We start from the raw sequence: 10,312 nt of genomic DNA, 5'->3' as shown, positions 1-10,312 counted from the left end.
CATTATCTGCACATTATTCAGCTCCACACTGTGTTTTTGTTAAATTAACGTGGAATAGCAGCTCACAAACATCACAAATGAGAGCCTACTCATTCACCCGAATGCTGACATGAAAGAACACATGTACGTAAACAGACAAGCAGCACTACCAGACCCCTCAGCACCGCTAAAGACTTCAGGCTGAGCCACAAACAGGTCTGACAGAGCAGAACTAGTGTGTGACCTCTGATTAAACTGAGATTGCGCACACACACATTTCATTATTTGTGGGGACTTTCCATCAATTAACTTGTATTTCCTGGAGATGTACCCAAGCTGTGACTCTAAAATTCAATGATTTACATTCCCACAGTCCCCACAAAGCCTTTAATGACAAGGCTCCATCATATCTTAAAGACCTCATAGAGCCTTATCATCCCAACAGAGCAGTGCAGGTCTGCTTGTGATTCCTGGAGTCCATAGAGGTAAAATGAGAGGCAGAGCCTTTAGCTATCAAGCTCCTCTCCTATGGAACCAGCTCCCAGTCTCAGTTTGGGAGGCAGACACCCTCTCTACCTTTAAGATTAGATTCAAGACTTTCCTTTTTGATAAAGCTTATAGTTAGGGCTGGATCAGTTGAACCTGAGCCTTCCCTTGGTTATGTTGTCCCCCCATGATGCTCTAAGCTCCTCCCCTCTCCGTGCATCTCTATGCTACCATTACATGTCACTAACTGTGTGTCATTTCTGTCCCATAGCGTGTCGTGTCTCTCTCCCTGTACTTTTCTGCAGGTAGCCCTGGCACTGAGGCAGTATGTTTCTAATGAGCAGTCACTGGGTACATCAACCTGCCAGTGTTTCTTTGTTGCTTTTCTTTTCTCTCTCCTCTACCCACTCACCCCAAGCGGAGCGTTTTTCCATTAAAGGATATTATTTGCCAAGCACTTGCTCAAGGAGGATATGTTGGGTTTTTCCTTTATAATAAAAAAGGTCTAGACCTTACTTTATGAAGTGTCCTAAGACAATTTTGGTTGTGATTTGGCGCTATACAAATAAAACTGAATTGAACTGAATAAGGTCTTGATTCCAAGCTGTCCTAGTCAGACATGAAATTCATCATATTTTATAGTTTTATCACTTTCAAGCAAATATTCTCTGCGATACTTTAACCTACACACGGAGTCCCACATATATATTCTCTGCGATACTTTAACCTACACACAGAGTCCCACATACATATATATGCAAGCACAACACCACAGCTGAACCCCTCATCCGTCAACGTTGACTTTGAGACACAACCCGTAAGCATTAAACTCGCACAACAGGTAAATAATGTCCTGTATGTCAAACAACATTTGACACACACAGTTTATCACTTAGACAAACACACACAGACTCTGTACCTGTACCAGGCTGTCACTTTCTCTCACTTAAAATCCTTTACAACTGGTCCTTCTGAGCCCCAAGCCCCGAGCCCTGTTATCCAGACTCTGATGAGGGACACAAATGGATCTGGACGGTAAGCTGAATGAGAGGAGTAGCAGTCAAAGTAGCAAGTGAGTGAGTGAGACAGAGACAGAGTAAATGAGAGAGAGAGAGGCAGCGAGAAAGAGGGAGGGCTGAGAGAGAGGAGGCGCAGTGACACATACCAACTTCAAGAAGCTGAGAACAAACTCAAGAGAAGGGAATAGAGGAAAAAGGGAGGGGAAGTTGGATAAAGAGACAGGAAAGAGGGGGGATGAGAAAAAAAGATGGAAGAAGAGCAACAGTAGGAGGTAAGGAGTGAGAAAAATTGAGAATGGAGAGATAAGGAAGCAAAAAGGGACATGAGGAGGTCAGAAGGGGAGATGGACAAAACAGATTTAAGAGAGCGAGGGCCATGGAGAAAAAGATTGGAATGAAAGTAAATAGAGGGTAAAAGAAGTGGTTGAGGGCGAGTGAAGGAAGAGAAAATAAGGAATAAAGAGAGATCATGAAAGAAAAAGGTAAATGTGGTAGGAAAGGAGAGATGAAAGGCTGATGAGAACATTAAGACTAAACCAATCAATAAGCTGAAAGATGCTAAAATGCTCCAAAGAGCTGAAGGAAAGTGCAGAACAAGGAGATCTCTACATTACACATTTTAATTTGATCCACTGTTGATTAGTGGAGTGAACCTTGAACCTCAGATAAGCTATGACCTGACTTCTAAAAGTTTTTGTTTTTAGCAACTTGATATTTTTACTTCATGACCCCATGTTACTTCAGCTGTCTACTGGTCATAACAAGAGAAACTCCTCCATATGTCGGCTGAAAAAACGTAGAAAAAAAAATCAACTGGACTTGGTTTTAGGTCAAAGACGTTTCACCTCTCATCCAAGAGGCTTCATCAGTTCTGACTGACTGGTGTTGAGCCGGAGATCCCCCTCGGTGGCGTTTCAGTCCTTTGAGGGCCAACAATGTCCCTTAACAACTGAGTTATTATAGTCCAGTATCGTCATTACCCGTCTTTGAATCCTCACCTGTGGATCGACGCCTATTGTCCTGGTGGGCATGTTTGGGCAGAGATCTCACAAGAGGATTGTAGAGGGATGACAAGTTGTGTCTTAGTCCACCACCCCTATTTAGTGAGGGGTGTTCTATTTTTACAAAATAGCTTCCTTGACTCCTCTCCCAAACCAGTGATGTTCTCTGGAGAGGATCTGGACTTCACTGTCCTCAAAAGAGTGTCCTTTCTCCTTCTGGTGGAGGTGGACTGCTGACTCTGGTCCACTGGAGTTGGCCCTCCTGTGTTGAGCCATGCGTTTGTGAAGCGGCTGCTTAGTTTCACCAATGTACAAGTCGTTACACTCCTGACTACACTTAATTGCATACACCACATCACTGTTTATGTCTAGGTGTTTTGTCCTTCGGGTGGACCAGTCTCTGCCGCAGGGTGTTCCCTGGCTTAAAGTTGACTGGGATATTGTGGTTGCAAAATATCCTTTTTAAACTTCTCTGATAAACCAGCCACATAAGGGATGACAGTGTTATCCCCTCTTGTTTCTGGTTTCTCCCCGTTGGTGTTGAGTGTAGTTTCTAAACTACACATCCAGAATTCCCTTAAGGCTTGTGGATACCCCAAGGGGCCTTCACCAAAGCAAGGAAGAGGCCCAACACCAACGGGGAGAAAGAAGTATATTTACTCAGATACTGTACAACTGAACTGTATTTGTACTCAAGTATTTTCATTTTCTGCTCCTACATATTTTGACTTCACTACATTTATTGGATAACTTGAGTTAATAGTTACTTTTCACAAACTACACCAAACAGAATATAATCATAAGAGTTAATATGCCCCTGGTGAGATATTCACAAGCTACCCACTTTTACCAGCTGCAACATTAAAGCAGCAAAAACAATAACATCAATAATTATAAACAAATGTACATCAATATAAAATGGGCCATTCTGCATAATGACTACTTTTACTTTTATTTTAAGAATATTTTGGTGCCAATAGTTTTGTACTTCTACTTAAGTAACATTTAATTGTTTTACATTGCAGTATTTCTACTTTTATTTAAGTAAGCAATCAGTACTTTTTCCACCACTGCATGGGAGACCCCAGTGCAGGTGGCTGAGGTATTAGGAGGAACACTGCCAAGGGCAGGGGCAACAAGGGGGCATACAAAACATTTTAATTATTTTTATGCCATTTAATGTGTCATTTACAGAGGAGGATTTGCTCACAAAAAAGATATTTAACAGAAGACAGTTCTACAGTAAAGTTCCTATAATAGCACTTCAGTTGGGATGAATCATAATCTGGGGAAATGATGGCATGTGCTCAGGTAATCTGCACCTGGTAAAGTCTGGAACGTGGATGTTTGCGTTTAAGTTAATCAATTAATTGACAAAATGCGGCAAGAAAATTCCAGCCTGCAACTTTTATTATTTCCTACAGCTGTGCGAGGGGGGTGTGTGTGTGTGTGTGTGTGTGTGTGTGTGTGTGTGTGTGTGTGTGTGTGTGTCAAAACAAGCCTGGAAAATGTTCATCAACACTTCACAGCTGTGAGGCCCAAAAATCACATCAGCTAAAAACGGTTGAGTTGAGAACAGAGTTCAGGTTTCATGACCTGATTATCTAATTATGGTCGGTAATAATAAAAGAGAGAAACAAGTCAAAAACAACACAGTTGCTGCACAGAGGAAGTATTACAAATAAACAGAACACTGAAGACAGAGCAGTAACAAAGCATGAAGACTAAACAAACACATGAAAACCAGAGCAGAACAAAAAACCAGACTGTCAAAGAGAGGAAGAAATACATTTAATATTAGCTTGTTTCTTGAGGCTCTTAAGATAATATGCATCTCCCTGCATATTTTAATATTTACAGTCCAAACTGCTTTTGAATCTCTCTGGAGCTCATATCACAGAGAAGCAGACTGATGATGTTTTCAACACACACCTGTAACATTATGTCTTCATCTTCATCATGAAGACATAATGTGTGGGTATCTGTCCTTCTTTAGTTCATGTAGGTTATACAAGTATTCCTCACTACACTACCCTCTGCTTGGATCTGGTCTCTGATACTTTGCATTTTCATCAGTAACAGACATTTTTCTGGAGGATGGCCATAAATTTCTTAAAGTGGTGGGTTTGCCTGGAGGAGCTTGGACTTAAATCCTGAAGTTTTAATTTCAGCTGCTTCTAATCAATTGCTGAACATGTTTATTTAAAGCAAATTAATTTAACTTCTATATTCACAATAAACTATAAAGCTCATCATTTATTATATATTATAGATCTCAGTCACTGAGACCGTCTTAAATTAAATATAATAACAGTTACTATTACGTGATCAAGTCTGATGAAAACATTTGTCAGCATTTCTGTCTTTTCTATCATATACAAGGGAACATGTCGGAAAATAATCATTTAAAAGACAAGAAACAGCACTGAAGCCTGCCATGTTTAGGGACATTCAGAAATGAGCTTATTGCAGTAATAATCTTGACCTTCGACCCCTGGCCTTTTGCACTGATCTCATAGATATCTGTGCTGTGTATGTCAGCTCATTCTCCATCTCCTCTTCTGGCTTTTCCATATCATCTATGATCCTTCTGACTTCCTGTAACACCGCTATACATTTCCAGATCAAAGGTCTTGGGTGACATCGCATGGCTGCATGTCTCATGGCCTCAAACTCTTGCTGACTCTGGGTGTCTGCTTAAAAACAGGATGAATGATGAACAGGCAACACACACTCACACACCCCACTAAACCAGGACATCCATGTCAGGATGAACTTCATTGCCTACACTGCCACCTAAAGGACCGATTCATTAAAACATAAGCTTACAACAATAGATGCACAAAAGAATAACAAACCAACTCTTTTCAGTCCTGTTGTCATCATTCGGTTTTCCAGTTCCTCTAAAATGACTTTTTGTAAATTACAAATGTCAGCTTCTCAGGAGTGAAGATCAACAGCTGACAATCCAGCATTCCATGAGCCTAAATGGGAAGGGTAGGGACATTTTCTCATGCACATCTTAAACTTGATAGAAAAAGAAAAAAACCTGGCAGTACACTTTTTTCCAAGTTAAAAGTGCACTTCAAGTGTATACAGTGTGACGCAACTTTGACATTCCAAACAGCTTAGATGACACAGTTCATTCTGGGTTATTTTTAAGTGCGGAAAAAAGAAGTTACAAATTAAAGTAGTCGGTGACTGAAGTGCACACCTTCTGTTAATAATGGCTGTAAAAAAAAAAAAACTTACAAGCTACTCATTACAAGAGGTGGTGTATTGTAATTACAGCCACCTTTTCCCAGATACACAAGTGCAAACTCAGCTTGTTGCAGCTCTTGATTGGTCGTGTGCGGAAGCTAAGATGCGCGCACACACACACACACACACACACACACACACACAGTATTTATAGCAGCAAGGTATAGCTGGGGCAACAGTAAATGCTAAGATCTTGAATAGAAAGTTACCTGCATTCATAGCTGTGGATCAGTGTTCGCATGCTGCTATGTGACTGAGCTTCCAGCCAAGTACTGTGTGCACGATCAAGCAGGCACAGACACAAACACACATTCTCTGAGGAGCAAAGAGCCAGTAGTTTAAACTTAGCTCACTTTCTTCTTCTCTCTGTTAGGTTCTTCTTTCATTACCCTGGCAACTTCTTTCACAACAAGTGATTATTTATCACGCTAATAAAAAACTCTGGGACACTATTTTATGACCTGCAGCAGCCAGGTCCAGGTACACAGTTAATGCCTGATTTCCTGTGATTAATCCGACGGCAGTTACTTGGGGATGAACAGCATTGCTCGTTCACCTTCATGCTTCATTTCTGCAGACGAACTAGAGTGAATGAGTTGCAGAGTACCTATTTATTAGCAGATAGTTAACAAGCATAAAGAGGTTATGAGATAAGGAGTTACTGGCTTCTAAATTATACACTGAACCCCCCCGTTGCCTTTGATGGCAGCGCATATGCACACAGCAGCCTGGGGCCCTTGGCTCCAAACATAATTTCATTGTATGTGTCACAATGTTACAATGACAATAAATAAAGCTTCTAAATTAACTGGATAGTTTAATGAATAGCACGCTATATAATTAGTGCAATATCACCATGTTACATATGCTTTCTATCATCCTTTAGCGTCTCCTTTAGAGTCTCCTTTAGAGTGTTTGCTGTTCTGAGGATTTAGGAAAGGAGGAGAGGAAATGCCAATGCCGACAGAGGAAGCGAGATTCCAGCGGGGATATTGTTAACAACTGTTCCTCACTCTGCATCTCCCTTCTCACAAACAGGACATTCACATACACACCCATCATCACGAACACCACCATCGCTGTCTGAAAGATTGCATCCAACTCAAAACATCCTCCTCTCTCAAAATCTACAGCAGCAGACTAAACAGCAGAGATTCAAGACTCAATGACTTCCCGCTGGAAGAAGAAACTGTACTACGGTCTATAATGACATCAGTATTCTCTAACAAGAGAGGCTATTTGGTGTAAAGGGTCAACCAAAGCACTTTACACCTCCATGAGAAATAGAATTAAAAAAAAAAGACTATGCAAACCTTTATTTAGTCATGCTGCTTACACTGAGGCCCAGTGTGCTTTGAGCTTAACGCTAACAATGTTAAGATTAGCAAGTGAAGTGTACCACTTCTTAGTTTAGCATGCACTCATTTGCTAATTAATAATAAACATGAAGTACAGGCATTTGTTGTACAGGCATTTTGTCATAAAGTACTGGCCCAATAAAAATTCTGGCCAGCTGGATCAGCTAAGCTCCATGGCAATCCATCCAATAGTTGTCGACAGCTTTCACCCAAAAACATCACATTCATGTCCGTACTGGAAGAAAAGGGATCACCAGTCATAATATTAATTGTCAGGAGACCATATATCCAGTAGATATAAAAAATAATGCAGCACCGAATAAATGAAAAAAAAATATGGTGTTCAAAGTCAAGGAATCATCAGGAATTAATTTTTCAATATCTGTATCAAATTTTATGGCAATCCATCAATGTCATACTGAAATACTAGTCAAAAGGACAGAACCAATCAGTTTAGTGAAAGCAGACAGGGCAAATAAGCCAAGGCATTCAGAGTACACGTCAGCAGATACAATGTGCTGTAGCTATACAGTAAGTTTGGGTCAACCCACCAAGTGTGTACCATTTGCCTGGGCGAGTTTGTGTTAAAAGCATGTTAGGTTAGGGCTAGAAAATGGTGTCACAGGGCTCAGTACATTTACTGTAGGATGGCACGACCTGGTACCCGCCGCAGTGGTGCACTTCTGTAAGAATGCTCACCCACCTTTTGGCTGATTTTACTGTGTATTGAACTGTGAATAGTTGGTGAAACATTTCAGTCAAAACTCTAAATGTCAGTGACATGGTGGTGCTACAAGAGTTAATTTATGGAAACACCAAAGTCCGCTGGGGACCGTAAACCCCTGTACAAAAGCTCATGGCAATCCATTCAGCAGATGTTGAGATAATTTAATCTGAACCCAAGTGGTGGACTAACCACCACTGCCGTCCCTAAAAAGCACCACCAACTCTAACCAAAGGAAAAAGATCTGTCCTCTTCTGACAGCCAATACACCAGTCAAAAATATTTCCTCCTTAACATTATATGATCAGAGAACAAAGAGACAAGAGACAGAGAACTGTATAAAACTCATAACTATAAAATTACAAAAAAGGTGACTGTTTTCTGCCTCCTGCAACTTAAAAGACCGGCTGTTGTGTCTTTATTCCTAAAATCAACTCTGAAAGTAAATGACCTTACTTTCCAGAGCACCAGGGGGAAAAAATAAATCAAACCATGCTTTCTATAGTCACATTCTCATACTGCTCTCCCAGAAAGAAAAGGCAATGAAGCAGAACATTCTGTTTTCTTTTGGTATTTTAATTCAACATAATAATAATGATGGATGTTTTGATTGCACTTCAGCTGGCTCAAGGAACCTTTGTATGAGTCCAAAAATATGTACCATGTCAGAAATGTCCTTACAGATGAAGAACTCAAGACTTTTTTTTTTAACCATGACTGCAGCAATTTCTAAACTTCAAACCTGCAACAATAATAATGATTTTATTGCCCATGTACGGGCAACAAAAACAACTTGTCAACACAACACTGACACATTATCACCTTTTAGATTGTTATGATGAACCTGCTGGAAACAGTTAACATGCACAGCATCATTTTATCATCCATTTGGAGTTGTGTTTCTGGCCACCTGGACAATTCAAGTCCAATACCGCCTTTCCTTTTAGCTCTGTTTTGGTCTCCACCATCTCCTGGCCACTGTTATACTGACTGGTAAACATCTCAACCACTGATTAAAAGTTGCATTATTTCCACTGTAGCATTTGCAACCTTCTTCCAAGCTTGGCTAAAATGATAAGACAGTCCAAGATGTTTGATTACATCTTTGGAGCCTCAACTATAATTGCTTTGCTATATGATCATAAAGCCAAACTTGTTTCTTTCAGCAGAAACTAAGAAATTCCCCTCAGCATGCATGTGCGGAATTTGTACATTTCATATCTAATTACAGGAAGAATGTTTGTCTCACTGATTACTGAAATGTCACTTATCTGACACACAAATATATACAACACACACATACTGCTGTACACCCTTGAGGACATAATTGCATTACATAATGTAAGCATCAAGTTAAAACAAAAGATGGAAAACAGACCAGCAGGGCCTGCTGACATGAAACTGAGCCATTAATCAGTAGCAGGTTTGTTTGTTCTTGTCTTATTACACAGGGTTTCACATCTATATTTACTCACCGTGGCGAGGCCCCAAAGACGACACATGAGAGAGAAATCTGATTTTTCAGGAAATATGATGTAATCACCATCTGCTTTCGTGGATGTTGTTGTGGAGACGTCCTGTAGCATGACAGCATATAGCAGCACGTTTTTATTTGTCAGACAGCATTTATTCTCTGTTACTTCATAGGAAGCACTCATTTTTTTCTACTTTGATACTGTGTGCACTTCCTAGTTTGTTTTATTTATTATGACTTTGATATAAACCAGAGAAGGAGTGGGAGAAAAGCAGGGAAAACACAGAGAGAAAAGGCCAAGCAACAGCTTGTTCTTGTATTTTTTATAAACACTTCTAGACTTCTAGGCATCTAGACATTTAACCCAATGAAAATGTACTATATTTCAATACAAAGCAGGCATACATGCTGAAATAGTTACCGAAACACAGCTAAAATGCTTACAGGTAACCAAGACATAAAAAAAAAAGCTTCATCCAGGTCTTTTAAACTTGCAACCCCTAAATTCCACTGGGAACAGATTTCTTTTGAGATATTTGGAGCAAACAGCCTCTAACACAGTTCTATTAGCACATCTATGTATTAGCACAAAGATCCAATTGTGTCAGAAAAATGTACACCAATATGCCACCGTTTCTCATTTTGCCAGACGTTAAACTTTGTGCACTGGCCCTCTAAAGTAGCAAGCCGCAGACAAGACAGAGTAACCTTTAAACTCCAGATACGCCACAGTAACACAGAGCTGACCAGATTATAGGAGCCTGACCACACATGCATATATACCTGTATATATACCTCGCCTTTCATTAACATATCTAACATATCCACACCACGCAAATTCAAAGAGAACACGATGAAGGTAAAACTCTGCAATTAGGGGCAGCTCTAGGTCACAGTGGCTCAAGATGGAGATGAAAAGAAATGTGAACAAGTACAGTCCTGCAAATGTATCTGAGCCATTCCCATGTATGTTTAGGTGCAGACCGTAGAAGCATTAATTCCAACTTTAC

At 40.2% G+C, this 10,312-nt stretch overlaps 1 protein-coding gene across 3 annotated transcripts in view; it reads right to left on the bottom strand.

Moving 5' to 3' along the window:
* Positions 1-10,312, bottom strand: part of arhgap36 (Rho GTPase activating protein 36) — a 36,685-nt gene that overhangs the window by 20,729 nt on the left and 5,644 nt on the right. The window contains exon 1 of one of the 3 annotated variants that reach the window (XM_020623727.1): positions 1,385-1,517. The exons of the other annotated variants lie outside the window; for them this stretch is intronic. The gene's annotated coding sequence lies outside the window, so the exon portion shown is untranslated. Of the gene's footprint in view, positions 1-1,384; positions 1,518-10,312 lie in introns of those variants that run through there. 3 annotated transcript variants of the gene reach the window in all.

This window comes from Monopterus albus, unplaced genomic scaffold (genome assembly GCF_001952655.1).
Source record: "Monopterus albus unplaced genomic scaffold, M_albus_1.0 scaffold308.1, whole genome shotgun sequence".
Classification (NCBI taxonomy): Eukaryota; Metazoa; Chordata; class Actinopteri; order Synbranchiformes; family Synbranchidae; genus Monopterus; species Monopterus albus.
The sequence above is the reverse complement of the archived record's forward strand: the minus strand, read 5'-3'. Positions and strand labels throughout refer to the sequence as shown.